We start from the raw sequence: 13,124 nt of genomic DNA, 5'->3' as shown, positions 1-13,124 counted from the left end.
TTGGAGGAGAGAGAAAAGTTGGAGCAAGACAGCATCAGAGTCCCTATGGTGTTCTAAGACAAAGACCAGGAAATGCTTGCCAAGAGACTGATCCAGTTCAGCTGCCAGCCAGCCGGAGACGCGCTTAGGAAGGAGGTGCTGGGCCTGTGCACACCACATTACTAGGGTTTTTTGTACGTTTATTTGTGTGCAGCCTGTGGGTGAGGGAGTCTCGCTGGAGCCCCTTCCCTCTTCTATCATGTGGGTCCCGCAGACTCTGCTGCTCTGAGCACCTTACCTGCTGAGCGTCTCGCGTGCTCTGGCAGACACTGTTCTTTAGATTTAACATTAAGTTTTATTTAGTCTCGCTATGTCTCAAATCGTGTTCACCTGTTTAGCCTCTGAGCTCTCTGCCTCGGGAGTGTTGGGGTTAAAGGTGTGTACCCGCACACCTGACTAAAAGTCAGAGTATTTCTATTTGCTAACTGTAAACTCGGAAAATAAATGCCACTTGCAATACCCAGAAGAAATTAAAGTGTTTAGGGATCTTGTGCTGGTCAGAGCCTAGGCATGCATGTGCGCACACACACACACACACACACACACACACACACACACACACACGAAGCAAGCACTGAGTCACTGAGCCAGAGCCACAGTCCCAAGAATACTGCACATGGTAAATGCATGAAAGGAACCGAAGGAGGCACAAAGAAACAAGAGGATGCTCTGCGATCTGCGATCCCAGGTCAGAGACTTCCAGGAGTGAATGGAATCCCCTATCAAAATGCCAGTGTGGCCAAGTGCTGGCACATGCTGTGATCCGGCTCTCCACAACGAGCAAGGATCCTGGTAGATGGGAGACCAGTCGGGTCTGTGTGGTGAGTAGGTCTCCTGGGACTGCATAATGAGACCTCGCCTGAAACAAATTTCTATGGCATGGGGGAGTAGCTCAGCGGCAAAGCCTTTGTTTTAAGCCTGCCTGAGACTATGGGCCAGGTTCCTAACACAAGCGCACACATGCGCGCACACACAATTCCAATGTAATTTTTCACAGAAAAAGCAAAAAAGCCTGAAATTATGTTAGGGAACCATAAAAGATCCCAGGTACCCAACATAATCCTGAACGAAAAGGTCGAAGCTGGACGCCACCTGACTTTAAAATTCTAGTTTATGGTAATTACAACAGGATGCTTGATGTTGGCCAACAGAACATAAAGCCCAGAAACAGGTATAAATCTTGCAATTCATTTTGTTTAAATGTTTCTTTGTTTAGGTTTTATTTATTTTTTTTAAAACAGGGTTTCTTTGTGTAGCCTTGGGTATCCTGGTACTTGCTCTGAGGACCAGGCTGGCCTTGGACTCACAGAGATCCACTTGCCTCCCAAGTGCTAGGATTAAAGGTGTGCGCCATCACTGCCCAGCAAAAAAGGATTTAAAAAAAACTTTTATATGAATGAGTGTTTGCCTGCTATATGTGTGCTTGGTGTCCGTGGAGGCCAGAAGAAGGCACCAGGTCCACAGGGACTGGAGTTACAGACAGTTGTGAGCTGCCATGTGGCTGCTGGGGACTGAACCTAGGTCTGCAGGAGCAGCCAGTGCCTTTAACTGCTGAACCATCTCTCCAGCCCCTGGAGTCAGTTGATTTGACAAAGGAGCCAGAACACACACGATGGATAAAGGCCAGTCTTCAATAAATGAGATTTCCACAATAAATGAGATTTCCACACAGAACAGTGAACTGGCGCTTCACACCATGCAGAGAAATCAACTCCAAGTGAGCTGCAGGTTTGTCCGAAAGCCTGCAACTGTGGCCATCGGGAAACGGGGGTAGTTTTCCCGTATGGCCCCCAAAGTGCTCTCATACATATTAGTGACATTCTCAGGAGCCAGAAATTCCAAATGACCATTAGTGGATGAATAAAGAGAAGCTGGTGTAGATCTCCGCGGAATACCTCTGCTTCTTTGTGTGTTTGAGGCGGTGTTACCCCAGAATGGCCTCAAACTCATGGCTGCGCTGCCCTAGCCTCTTTGCTGAGAGTACAGGTGAGAATGACTATGCCCAATTACTGTTCATTAGTGTTTAAGTGTGCGCACACATGCACACGCACGCCCTTGTGCCAGCCCATGCTCGGGTATGCATGTATGTTGAAGCAGGAGCTCAGGAGCCAGTCACTTCCTTTGTTTTGTTTTAAGGCAGTCTCTTGTTCCATCCACTGATGCCATGGATTGTAGGCCTCTGTCCTGTCTCAGATCTCAGTTTAGGAATGCTAGAATTACAGATGTGAGCTGCAGCATCTGGCTTTTATGCATGTCCAGGCATGGAAATCATGTATCAGGCTTGTTTTCTACCCACTGAACTCGCTCCTTTGCCTCTATTTGAAAAAAAGTTTTCCTTCCTTTGACTCCCATTCATATGTGGGCCATGAATTCACATGGTACCTGTGTGGTCATCAGAAGAAAGCGGGGCAAGGCACTGAACTCAGGCCATCACACTTAGTGCCACACACTCTTACTTGCTGAGCCATCTTTCTGCCCCCACCACTTACACTTCAGATATACGGTCTGATAAAACATGTCTCCCGTACCCTGCAATCGAGAGACATTACTGTTAGGTTCTTTCCTCCAGGGCAACTTCTTTCTTTCGTTCATTCGTTATTTGAGACAGGGATTCTCTGTGTAGCTCTGACCGTCCTAGAACTTGCTCTTAGACCAGGCTGCCTTCAACTCAGAGATCCGCCTGCCCCTGCCTCCTGAGTGCCAGGACTAAAAGCACGCATCACCACTCCTCGGTGACCTTAAACTGTCAATCTTCCTTCCTCTACCTCCCCGTGCTGCTTGCACCGTCACGGCTGGTTTACGTGAGGCTGCAGACCGCCCGGACGTCATGCGTGCTAGGCAAGTGCTTGGCGTACTATTGCTGTTTACTGAGCTCGATTATTTACCCTCCCAACCTTTATTTGACTCTGATCACTTCTAAGCCCTGGGCCCTAACTAGGAGAGAAAGAAGATTAGAGCAGGAAATGAGTGTGCTATTGTATAGTATTCAATATCTGTATTACTTATTATTATGACCTGGCCAACACACTCTCCCCCTCCCCAGTAACTGAAGCAGAGTTTTACCAATTAATTAGCTCCAGCACAATTACTGGGCGATTACCCCAAATTTTTTCTATACTACACTGGCTATTCCCCAGCTGTGCTCCTCAAGTTACCAGCTCTTTGAGTCTTGCCTGGGCTCTTTCTGTTCTGTCAGTCTGTCTTCAGGGTGCACGTCCATCCCATCTAATGGAGACCTTCTGCTTGACATAGCAGCGCCAGATCAACCCCAGCATTTCCCTCTTTTTTTTTTTTTTTTTTTTTTAGATAGAAAGGCTCTTTCCATACAATAACAAGCAACATACAGTAAGAACAAATATGAAACAATTATGAAAACTAGTAAGAGTTACGTTTACAATGTTCCTCCATCTGTATTTGGCAACCTTGGAAAAAGTGCTCTATTATCTATCCTCTCTGGGTGAGTTCAGAGTTCTGTACCTAACTAGTTTTCTATCATAATTTGTATTGCTAACCTAAAACATCTTTTTAGGCCTAAAAACGTCTTAAATCCTAAACAACTTAAACTTAATTGTGAGACTATGACTATCTAGTCTTCAACCCCATCAGAGACCTGAGAAGGAGTAAGTATTCCCCACGTGTGCAGGGAATGCAGGCAAGTGCTTCCAGAACTAGACATGACAGAGGAGCCGGCTGCCCCGACAGTCCCCCGCATTGTCTCTGTAACACTGCAGCATCCATCTTCAGCCTCTGGTCCAGTGTATCTGACAGACATTTTTGTGGAGCAGGAGTTATGAAGAGCTAACCTATCTTGTCCTTGCAAAGCGTGGCAGTCAACTTCCCTGTGTGCATGTTTGTCTGTTTTGGACAGCATCCTGTCTGTAGTTGAAGCAAGGGCAAGTTTTTCCCTGTGACTGTTTGCCACAGTCGACACAAACTCCGTAAGGAGGTTCTCTGGTCCTCCTTATCTTCTTTGAAGCGGAATGCAGATGCCGCCACGAGCAGACCTGTCTCATTGTCAAATCAGTCTTACATTCATAAAACATCTTTAAAAGCAGTATTATGCAAGCCTCTCAAGTTTCTGGAGACCATTTATTCATACCATACACAAATAGGCAATTTACTCTCTGATTAAGTTGTAAAACATTTCATTGAAAGTAACTGGACTAGTACCTAACATGACCATGAGTTTGATTGTCTGATTATTAACTCAAACTTCTTATTTATCCTGAGCAATTCATAATGGCAGCTTTCAAAAGGGCTAAGAACTTCACAATACATTATTAAGAACCTCTAGATATAATACCTCAAATAGGTGTTGAAAACATGTACATATAGTATGTTGTAACAAAAATAACCTTAACTTTTGCATCAAAATTCAAGGATCTATACCAATGTAACAAAACATAACCTCAATATATATCAATATAAAAGGATCTACACTAATATAAGATTATTGGCTATAAAATGTAAGAGTAGATTCAAGTTCTCGGTCCCATATTGAACTTGAGTTGGAAGAAGTGAGTCCGGTCTCAAAATCGAGGGCCATGATCCAAAGGAACCAGAGCAGCTGAGGAAGCTGTTTGTTGGTGGTCTGAGCTTTGAACCCACAGATGATAACTTAAGAGAACATTGTGAGAAACGGGGCACACTTACAGACTGTGGTATGAGAGATCCTCAAACAGAATGTTCCCGAGGCTTTGGTTTTGTGACTTCTCTTGTGTCGAAGAGGCTGACGCTGCAATGTGTGCTCGGCCACGCAAGGTTGGTGGGCGCGTGGCGGAACCAGAGAGAGCTGTGTCTAGAGAGGATTCTGTGAAGCCTGGGGCCCATTTAACGGTGAAGAGAAGTTCTGTTGATGGTATTAGCGAGGACAGGGAAGCATGCAGTCTGAGAGACTACTTTGACAAGCATGGCAAGACTGAAACATAGACGTTATGGAAGACAGGCAGAGTGGGGAAAGAGAGGATTTGCTTGTGTCACCTTTGATGGCCATGGCGCAGTTGATAAAATTGTTGTTCAGAAATACCACACTGTTAATTGTGAAGTGAAAAGGGCCCTTTCGAAACCAGATGCAGGCTGCTGGATCACAGAGAAGGCATGGAGGAAACTTTGGTAGAAGCGGAGGCTGTGGTGGTGGGGGCAGCAGAGACAGTTATGGCGGTGGTAATGGTGGATATCGTGGGTTTGGAGGTGACGCTGGCAGCTATGGTGGTGGCCCTGGTTGTAGTAGAGGAGGAGGTTATGGAGGTGGTGATGGTGGTTATCGTGGGTTTGGAGGTGACGCTGGCAGCTATGGTGGTGGCCCTGGTTGTAGTAGTGGAGGAGGTTATGGCGGTGGTGATGGTGGATATCATGGGTTTGGAGTTGACGCTGGCAGCTATGGTGGTGGCCCTGGTTGTAGTAGTGGAGGAGGTTATGGAGGTGGTGATGGTGGATATCATGGGTTTGGAGGTGATGCTGGCAGCTATGGTGGTGGCCCTGGTTACAGTAGTGGAGGAGGTTATGGAGGTGGTGATGGTGGATATCGTGGGTTTGGAGGTGACGCTGGCAGCTATGGTGGTGGCCCTGGTTGTAGTAGTGGAGGAGGTTACGGAGGTGGTAGACGGGGATATGGAAACCGAGATGATGGCTATGGTGGTGGAGGAAGATATGATGGTCACAATGAAGGAGGAAATTTTAGTGGAGGTAACTGTGGTGGTGGTGGGAACTATAATGACTTTGGAAATTATGGTTGACTGCAACAATCAGATTATGGACCCATGAAGGGGACAGTTTTGGTGAAAGAAGCTCGGGCAGCCCCTGTGGTGGTGGCTATGGATCTGGAGTGGAAGTGTGGATAGCAGAAGGTTTTAAAATAAAACAGAGACAAATGGCTACAGTTCTTAGCAGGAGAGAGAGCGAGGGGTCATCAGGAAAGCTGCAGGTCACTGTGAGACAGTCGTCCCGAATGCATTGGAGGAACTGTAAAATCTGCCACAGAAGGAACGATGACCCAAGGTCAGAAAAGTCACCGCGGCTTAAACAGGAAGCCACTTGTTCAGGACGCTCACAGCCACAGTTTGCAGAAAGGGCAGCCACTGAAGAATCAGTGTGGTGGAGACTCCATGCCAGTCCTGAGCCTTCTACCTGTCGGAGCTTTGTCTTTTCCTTCTCATCACATCACATATTGTCCTGTAAATTGTTGGTACCAGGAATGAAAAATTAAGGAATGTCTAACTTTTCAACATTTGTGTAGTTCAGTTTTTCTACATTTTAGTACAGAAACTTTAACAAAATGCAGTTTTGAGGGTGTTTACTTGTGCATTAACAGGTGAGGAAGATCATTGTTAATCACTATTTTGTTAACTGTAAAGAAACACCTACTGACTTGAAGTTTAAGGGGAATCTATTCTCCCATTTCTAAAACCATGATGACGCTGACACGTGGAGAGAACAGATACTCGTATGCTTGCAATGTGTGTTTTAGATAATTAGGATTGAGTAATAAAAATGGCATTTGTGAATTTAGCAGCATTAAAGTTACCCTTGAATGGAAAAGATCAAAAGTTGCTGTTCGGCTTGTGTGCACTTTCTTCATGTAATCACGATTTTAGTGTGTTAGACTTAAGTCCTAACCATGCTAACCAAGGGTGGTAGATGAGTGCCATCTCCCTGTTTAACTGTCTTTGAATATAGAACCACCAAGTCTCCTGTGTCTGAGCAAACTGGTGGGCACCTGGTTTGTTTCTGCTTTTAAAATTTAAGGTCTCAAAGTCCCGTTGGCCTAGTCACTTTCCTTGGTTAAGTTCCCCCCACATACAGCTTTTCAGAGCAAAGGAATAAAAGCCACTCATTTGAACAAAAAAGAGTAGATTCAATAACCTACCCCCCTTTCCTATTATTTCTCTAATATTCCTATATCCCCCCTTTTCCCCAACCCCTTTCCCATTATCTAAGGAAGAAAAAAGGATAGGGAAAAGAGAGAAATCCTTGTTTAAATTCCTATGCATTATTTTCGCCCTGATCAAGACCAGTTAATAACTTGCAGCCAACCCCTTTATAAAAGTGTCCGCCACCTGATAAAACAACCAAAACTTAGCCACCGCACCTTAAGTGAATAACATTCCAGTGTCTTAAAATAGCTTCCTGTTGGGCTGGGGAGATGGTTCGGTGGTTAAGAGCACTGACTGCAGCACTGACTGCTCTTCCAGAGGTCCTGAGTTCAAATCCCAGCAACTACATGGTGGCTCACAACCATCTGTAACGGGATCTGATGCCCCTTCTGGTGTGCATGAAGACTCCAGTGTACTTATATATAATACATAAATAAATCTTAAAAAATAGCTTCCTGCTGATTTGGGGCACCTTGGGGGGTGGGAAGGCAAGATGATTAGAAAATGGTTATCACACTTGTCCAGTCTCCAGATGCTGTGAAATGCAGGCTTCAATGAAGTCCTGATTAGAACAGCCCGAAAGACTGGAAGCTAGTTGTTCTGAAGTTGTCCTGGAAGCAAGTCTTTTGAGGAAACAGCATCGAGGCAGTCTGAGGTAGAATCAGGCAGGATGTTCGAACAATGTGCCTCAGTATCTCGGCATCCATAAGGGTGGCTCTCGTCAGGGCCGTAGTGTCTGCATTGATCTGGAAACATAAACTCTCACAAGGATACACAGTTCTGTATTAGCATGTACAGAATGTACGAGGTGTACAGGTCAGTTAATCAGTCTTTGGTCTTCGTGTGAGCGGGTGAAATCTCACTTATAAGCTAGTCTGAACTGTAACCGAACTGTAATGAAAGTTTTTATCTATGTCAAATAGGAAGATGGCCTGTATTAGTGAGCCGTGAAGACTCTGTCCAACAAGATTCATTGCCTATGCATGGACATTTATGTCTCAGTCAGTCCCAGAGCTGTTCCTACAGAGAGGAACCAGCACATACATTACCTGCTGTGATGGTTTGCATGTGCTTGGCCCAGGGAGTGGCACTATCAGGTGTGGCCTTGTTGGAGGAAGTGTGTCACTGTGGGGTGGGCTCGGAGACCCTCCTCCTAGCTGCCTGAGGATGTCAGTCTGTTCCTGGCTTCCTTTGGGTGAAGTTGTAGAACTCAGCTCCTCCTGCACCATGCCTGCCTGGATGCTGCCGTACTCCCGCCTTGATGATAATGGACTGAATCTCTGAACCTGTAAGCCAGCCCCGATTAAATGTTGTCTTTTATAAAACTTACATTGGGGGGTTGGGGATTTAGCTCAGTGGTAGAGCGCTTGCCTAGGAAGCGCAAGGCCCTGGGTTCGGTCCCCAGCTCCGAAAAAAACAAACAAACAAACTTACATTGGTCATGGTGTCTGTTCACAGCAGTAAGACACCTGCCTTGTTGACTTTGGTGATCACTCCCTTCCTGTCTGTATACAAAATCTTCAGGGGGTGGGCAGTCTTTCCCTGAAGAGGGTCAAATATGATTTTTATCAGTTTGGATGGGATCCATAGTTTTTCTTTTCCTGTATAAACATATGTAACTCTCCCTCCCCAGCAGAACAGATTTCCTGCTTTCTAGTCAGAGGTCAAGACTTTTTTAAAAGATTTATTTATTATATAAGCACACTGTCGCTGTCTTCAGACACACCAGAAGAGGGCATCAGATCCCATTATAGATGGTTGTGAGCCACCATGTGGGTGCTGGGAATTGAACTCAGGACCTCTGGAAGAGCAGTCAGTGCTCTTAACCACTGAGCCATCTCTCCAGCCCCAGACATTTTTAAAATAAACAGCCTTCCCCATAATCCAATGTCTCAAAACAGCTGTAGTTTTTTTTTTGCTCATTAGCATTTAAAAATTTAAAGTTCATGAAGGATTAAGTAATCTATCTGTGGGTGGGTCTTTGCTACCCCCCTTTTGTTTGTTAAGCACTCTTTTAAAGTGTGATTCGATCTCTTCACAGCTGCTTGGCCTGCAGGATTATGTGTCGCACCTATAACGTGCTTTATATTATAATACATAAAAAGTTGCTTCGTTTTACCAGAGACGTATTCTGGAGCAATGTCAGTCTTTGTTCATACAGGTGTCCCATAATGGCCATCACTTCTGATAAGTGTGTAATTACAGAATCAGCCTTTTAGGGAGCTAAAGCACCTGCACGTTGAAATCCTGAATATCCTCTGGCTGCCAGGTCAACTCAGCTGTCCTGGCTCAAACTCCTCCCCAAGCTGACTGATTCAGTCTGGCTTCTCTTGGCTTCTTCTGAGTTGCTCTACTTGACCTCACACTAACTTTGGCGATCTGTCCTAGTCCTCTGGCTCCTTCTCATTCTCTGGCTCATTCTATGTAGCTTGTTCTCTCTTCAACCTGTGTCTGTAAAATTCTCCTCACAAAACTGCCTCTTTCTCTGCAGTGTTCTCTCTTAAATAGCTTCCCCCTTTTTGGCAGGTTATATCTTTCCTAGAGCAAAATGTTTTTTTTGGCAATAGAAAAAGTAGTATCTTTCTTTTGAAATTTTAAAAATCCCTTTAAAATTTGAAGCGAATATCCTTAGTGGATTAAAAAAGGAAACTGATCTCCTTAGTGGATAAATCTACCTATTTTCCCCTTTTTTCTTTATGTATATAAACTCAAGGTTTGTCCTAGCTCCAAATCACTCCAACTCTTTAAAGATTTAGAAAACACGTTGAACTGTAGCAACCCTTTGAATTTACTTAAAACATTGTAAATCCGTTACTCGTATTTGAAATACTCAACAAAAAAATATCCTTTTTATTTAAAAAGAAAACTCAAAAGCTAATGTCCAACAGGTTTGCCAGTTAACCATTTTAAAAGTGGGGCAGTTGGTACCTTTGAAAGACCAACGCCTGTGGTGTCCGGCTTATGGAGAACCTGGACAGTCTGTGACTAGGCTCAACCCATAAGCGAGTCCAATAGCCCTTGGAATTCTCAAGGCCATTCTAAGGAATTATCGAGGCTAGAAGGTTTCATAATACCTTTTACTATTTTTTTCAGAAGCATTCTTTATAGTTTGTTTCTGAGGTTGGAGGAACATTAATCTGTGTTCCCCGTTGCAGCAACAAACCGTGTCCCAAAAAATTCGAGTCAAAATAACTAAACTCCAGACCACCTTTGGATCTTTACAATCTATATATAAATCTCATAGTTTTCTTTTCTACCAGAGTCAATTCCTTTTCAGCTTCTGCTCATAATCTTCTCAGACTATTTAAGTCTTTCTCACCTTGAAAGATTTGAAACAAACTAGTTAGCCCTGGAGTAGTCAAATCCACTGTAGACTATAGCCAGTTAATATCTCTCAGCAATTTTTGAAAATCATTAAGAGTTCTTAATTGATCTCTCCAGATTTGTCCCTTTTGTGGTCTAATTTCCTGTAGACTTGTATCCTAGATAACTAAGAGAATCTCCCCCTTGTATTTCTATTTCAGGAGCAATTTGTAAACTTCAGAAAGGTAAAATTCTTTTTGCTTCATTAAACATTCTTTCTAGGGCTGGAGAGATGGCTCAGACTGCTCTTCCAGAGGTCCTGAGTTCAAATCCCAGCACCCACATGGTGGCTCACAACCATTTCTGATGGGATCCCTCTTCTGGTGTGTCTGAAGACAGCTACAGTGCATTCATATAATAATAAATAAATCTTTTAAAAAAAATTCTTTCTAAGGTACCTCCATTTGAATTAGCCAGCAAAATAGCACTCATATAATGGTAAATTATGGGTTGGAGAAATCGCTTATGAATTATTTTCAATGGTGTTGTACAGAATATTGACACAAGGTACCTTTTGGTTGGCATTGAGTTGTTAAGTGTGGGGGAGAAGGCATTTTTCTCTATCTTGTACTTGTAAAGGAATTGTGAAATCAATCCTTTTAGATCAATCCCTATGCTAGTCTATTCTTTAGGTAGCAAGAATAGCAAGGAGACTCCAGGATGTCAAGAACCCATTCACTGAAGAACTTTATTGCTCTCAGGTCTGTCAACATCCTCTGTTGCAGTAAAAACAAAACAAAACAAAATAAAAACAAACAAACAAAACCAAACGGTGTAGCGACCGGTTCCCACTGGGCGTTTACCCTGGAGGTTGCTGTCTTGCTAGTTCCGGCTCTGGCAGGCCATAGCACCTGGCGCTAATTTATCTCAGAGGCTCCATGCTGGTCCCATGGTGCTCTCTGCCCCAGGTGGTCTGTGAGCCGTGGCTCCTTGACGAGCTGCTTTGCTTGCACTCACAGTTCCCTTGGCCGGTTGTCACACATCCCAATTCTGTGACGGGCTCGGTGTAAACCCCCCCACACCTTCTCTTGAACTCAATAAATTGCCACATGAAAGAACACACCACACAATAACCTCTGATCCAATTGACAGCACAAAATCCTGTACATATCCATCCCTTAAATATTCATAACAACCTGTATCTATGCACAGAGAAGAATCTTTTTTTAAAAATATTTATTAATTTATTTTATGTGAGTACATCATCACTGTCTTCAGACACACCAGAAGAGGGCATCAGATCTCATTACAGATGGTTGTGAGTCACCATGTGGTTGCTGGGACTTGAACTCAGGACCTCTGGAAGAGCAGTCAGTGCTCTTAACCACTGAGCCATCTCTCCAGCCCAAAGACATTTCTTTTTTCTTTTTTCTTTTTTCTTTTTTTCGGAGCTGGGGACCGAACCCAGGGCCTTGCACTTGCTAGGCAAGCGCTCTACCACTGAGCTAAATCCCCAACCCCCACAGAGAAGAATCTTTTTTTTTTTTTTTTTTGGTTCTTTTTTTTTTTTTTTTTCGGGGTGGGGGACCAAACCAAGGCCCTTCCGCTTCCTGGGCAAGGCCTCTACCCCGGAGCTAAATCCCCAACCCCCACAGAGAAGAATCTTAACATCTGCCGCCATGTTCTCCCAGCTCCTTCTCTCCTGCTTCTCCTTCTCCTCTGTTCTGACTCCTTCCCTGTTGTGCTGAGCCAGCTGAGGAGTCTCCATGAGCAAAGCCCACCCTCCCTGACTGAGGAAGTTTATGGACAAGCAGTTATCATTGAAGTCAAACGGCGTCAGGCAAGCACAAGGAACACTGCGGGGCTTTGACCCTTTATGAACCTTGTGATTGATGGGTGTGTAGAGATGGCAACCAGTGGGCAACAGAACAACATCAGGATGGTGGTCATCTGAGGAAGCAGCAACGTCATGTTAGAAGCCTTGGGAAGATTCTAACCAGTGTTCAGCAGTGTGTTTTGGAAGCATGAAGTTGGAGCAGTGCCGATCTGTGTTTTCCATTGTTTTAACAGATCCCTTCTCCATACGTTTATAGCTGTCTCAGCCATTTATCCTGCCATTTAACTTTCCAGCCGTCTGAGTTGGCATTTAAGCCGTCTGATGGTTTGTTTTACCTGGGATAAAGTTCCAACTCCTTGAAATAGGATATCTACCTCTTTAAGATGTCAATCTGAGGACCGAGATTTGGAGAGGTTAGAGTTACATCAACTTTGGCATCTACCGTTCCTCCAATTGTTTAGAAATATCTTTACTTTGAACTCTGGTCGTCTATAGAGGTTTCCCAATGTATCCATTCCTTGGCCCCTTCTGAGTTTGTCCCATCTGTAGAAACAGATGCGAAGACCTACAGCCAAACACTAGATGGAGGGCAAACTCTTGTGGAAGAGTTAGGGGAAGGATTGAGGGAACTGAAGGGGACAGGGACTCTAAGAGAGGAACAACAGAATCAACCTGGACCCTTGGGGGCTCCTGGAGCCTGAACCACCAACCAACGAGCAAGCAGGGGCGGTCACAGCCCTCCATACATATATGGAGCAGATGTGCAGCTTGGTCTTCATACAGATCCCCAAACTGGAGTTGGAGCTGTCCTTGACTCTGCTGTCTGCCTGTGAGGATCTGCTGCATTAAGTGGGCGGCCTTGCGTGGCCTCAGTGGGAGAAGATGCACCTGGTCTTGCAGTGCCTTGATGTGCCAGGGTGGGTTAATACCCAGGGGTGGCCTCTCCCTTCTCAGAGGCACTGGGGATGGTGGAAGGGCTGGGATGGGGTGGGGCTGGGAGGATGGAGTAGCTGTGATTGGTATGTGACATGAACAAGCAAATTAATGGGAAAAATACATTTGTGAGTTTGGAT

General features: G+C 44.7%; 1 pseudogene; it reads left to right on the top strand.

Annotated features, from left to right (window-relative positions):
• The first annotated feature begins 11,980 nt into the window (after positions 1-11,980).
• On the top strand, positions 11,981-12,210 carry LOC116889761 (annotated as a pseudogene).
• Positions 12,211-13,124: the final 914 nt, after the last annotated feature.

The sequence above is a fragment of the Rattus rattus genome, unplaced genomic scaffold (assembly GCF_011064425.1).
Source record: "Rattus rattus isolate New Zealand unplaced genomic scaffold, Rrattus_CSIRO_v1 PGA_scaffold_81, whole genome shotgun sequence".
NCBI lineage: Eukaryota > Metazoa > Chordata > Mammalia > Rodentia > Muridae > Rattus > Rattus rattus.
The sequence above is the reverse complement of the archived record's forward strand: the minus strand, read 5'-3'. Positions and strand labels throughout refer to the sequence as shown.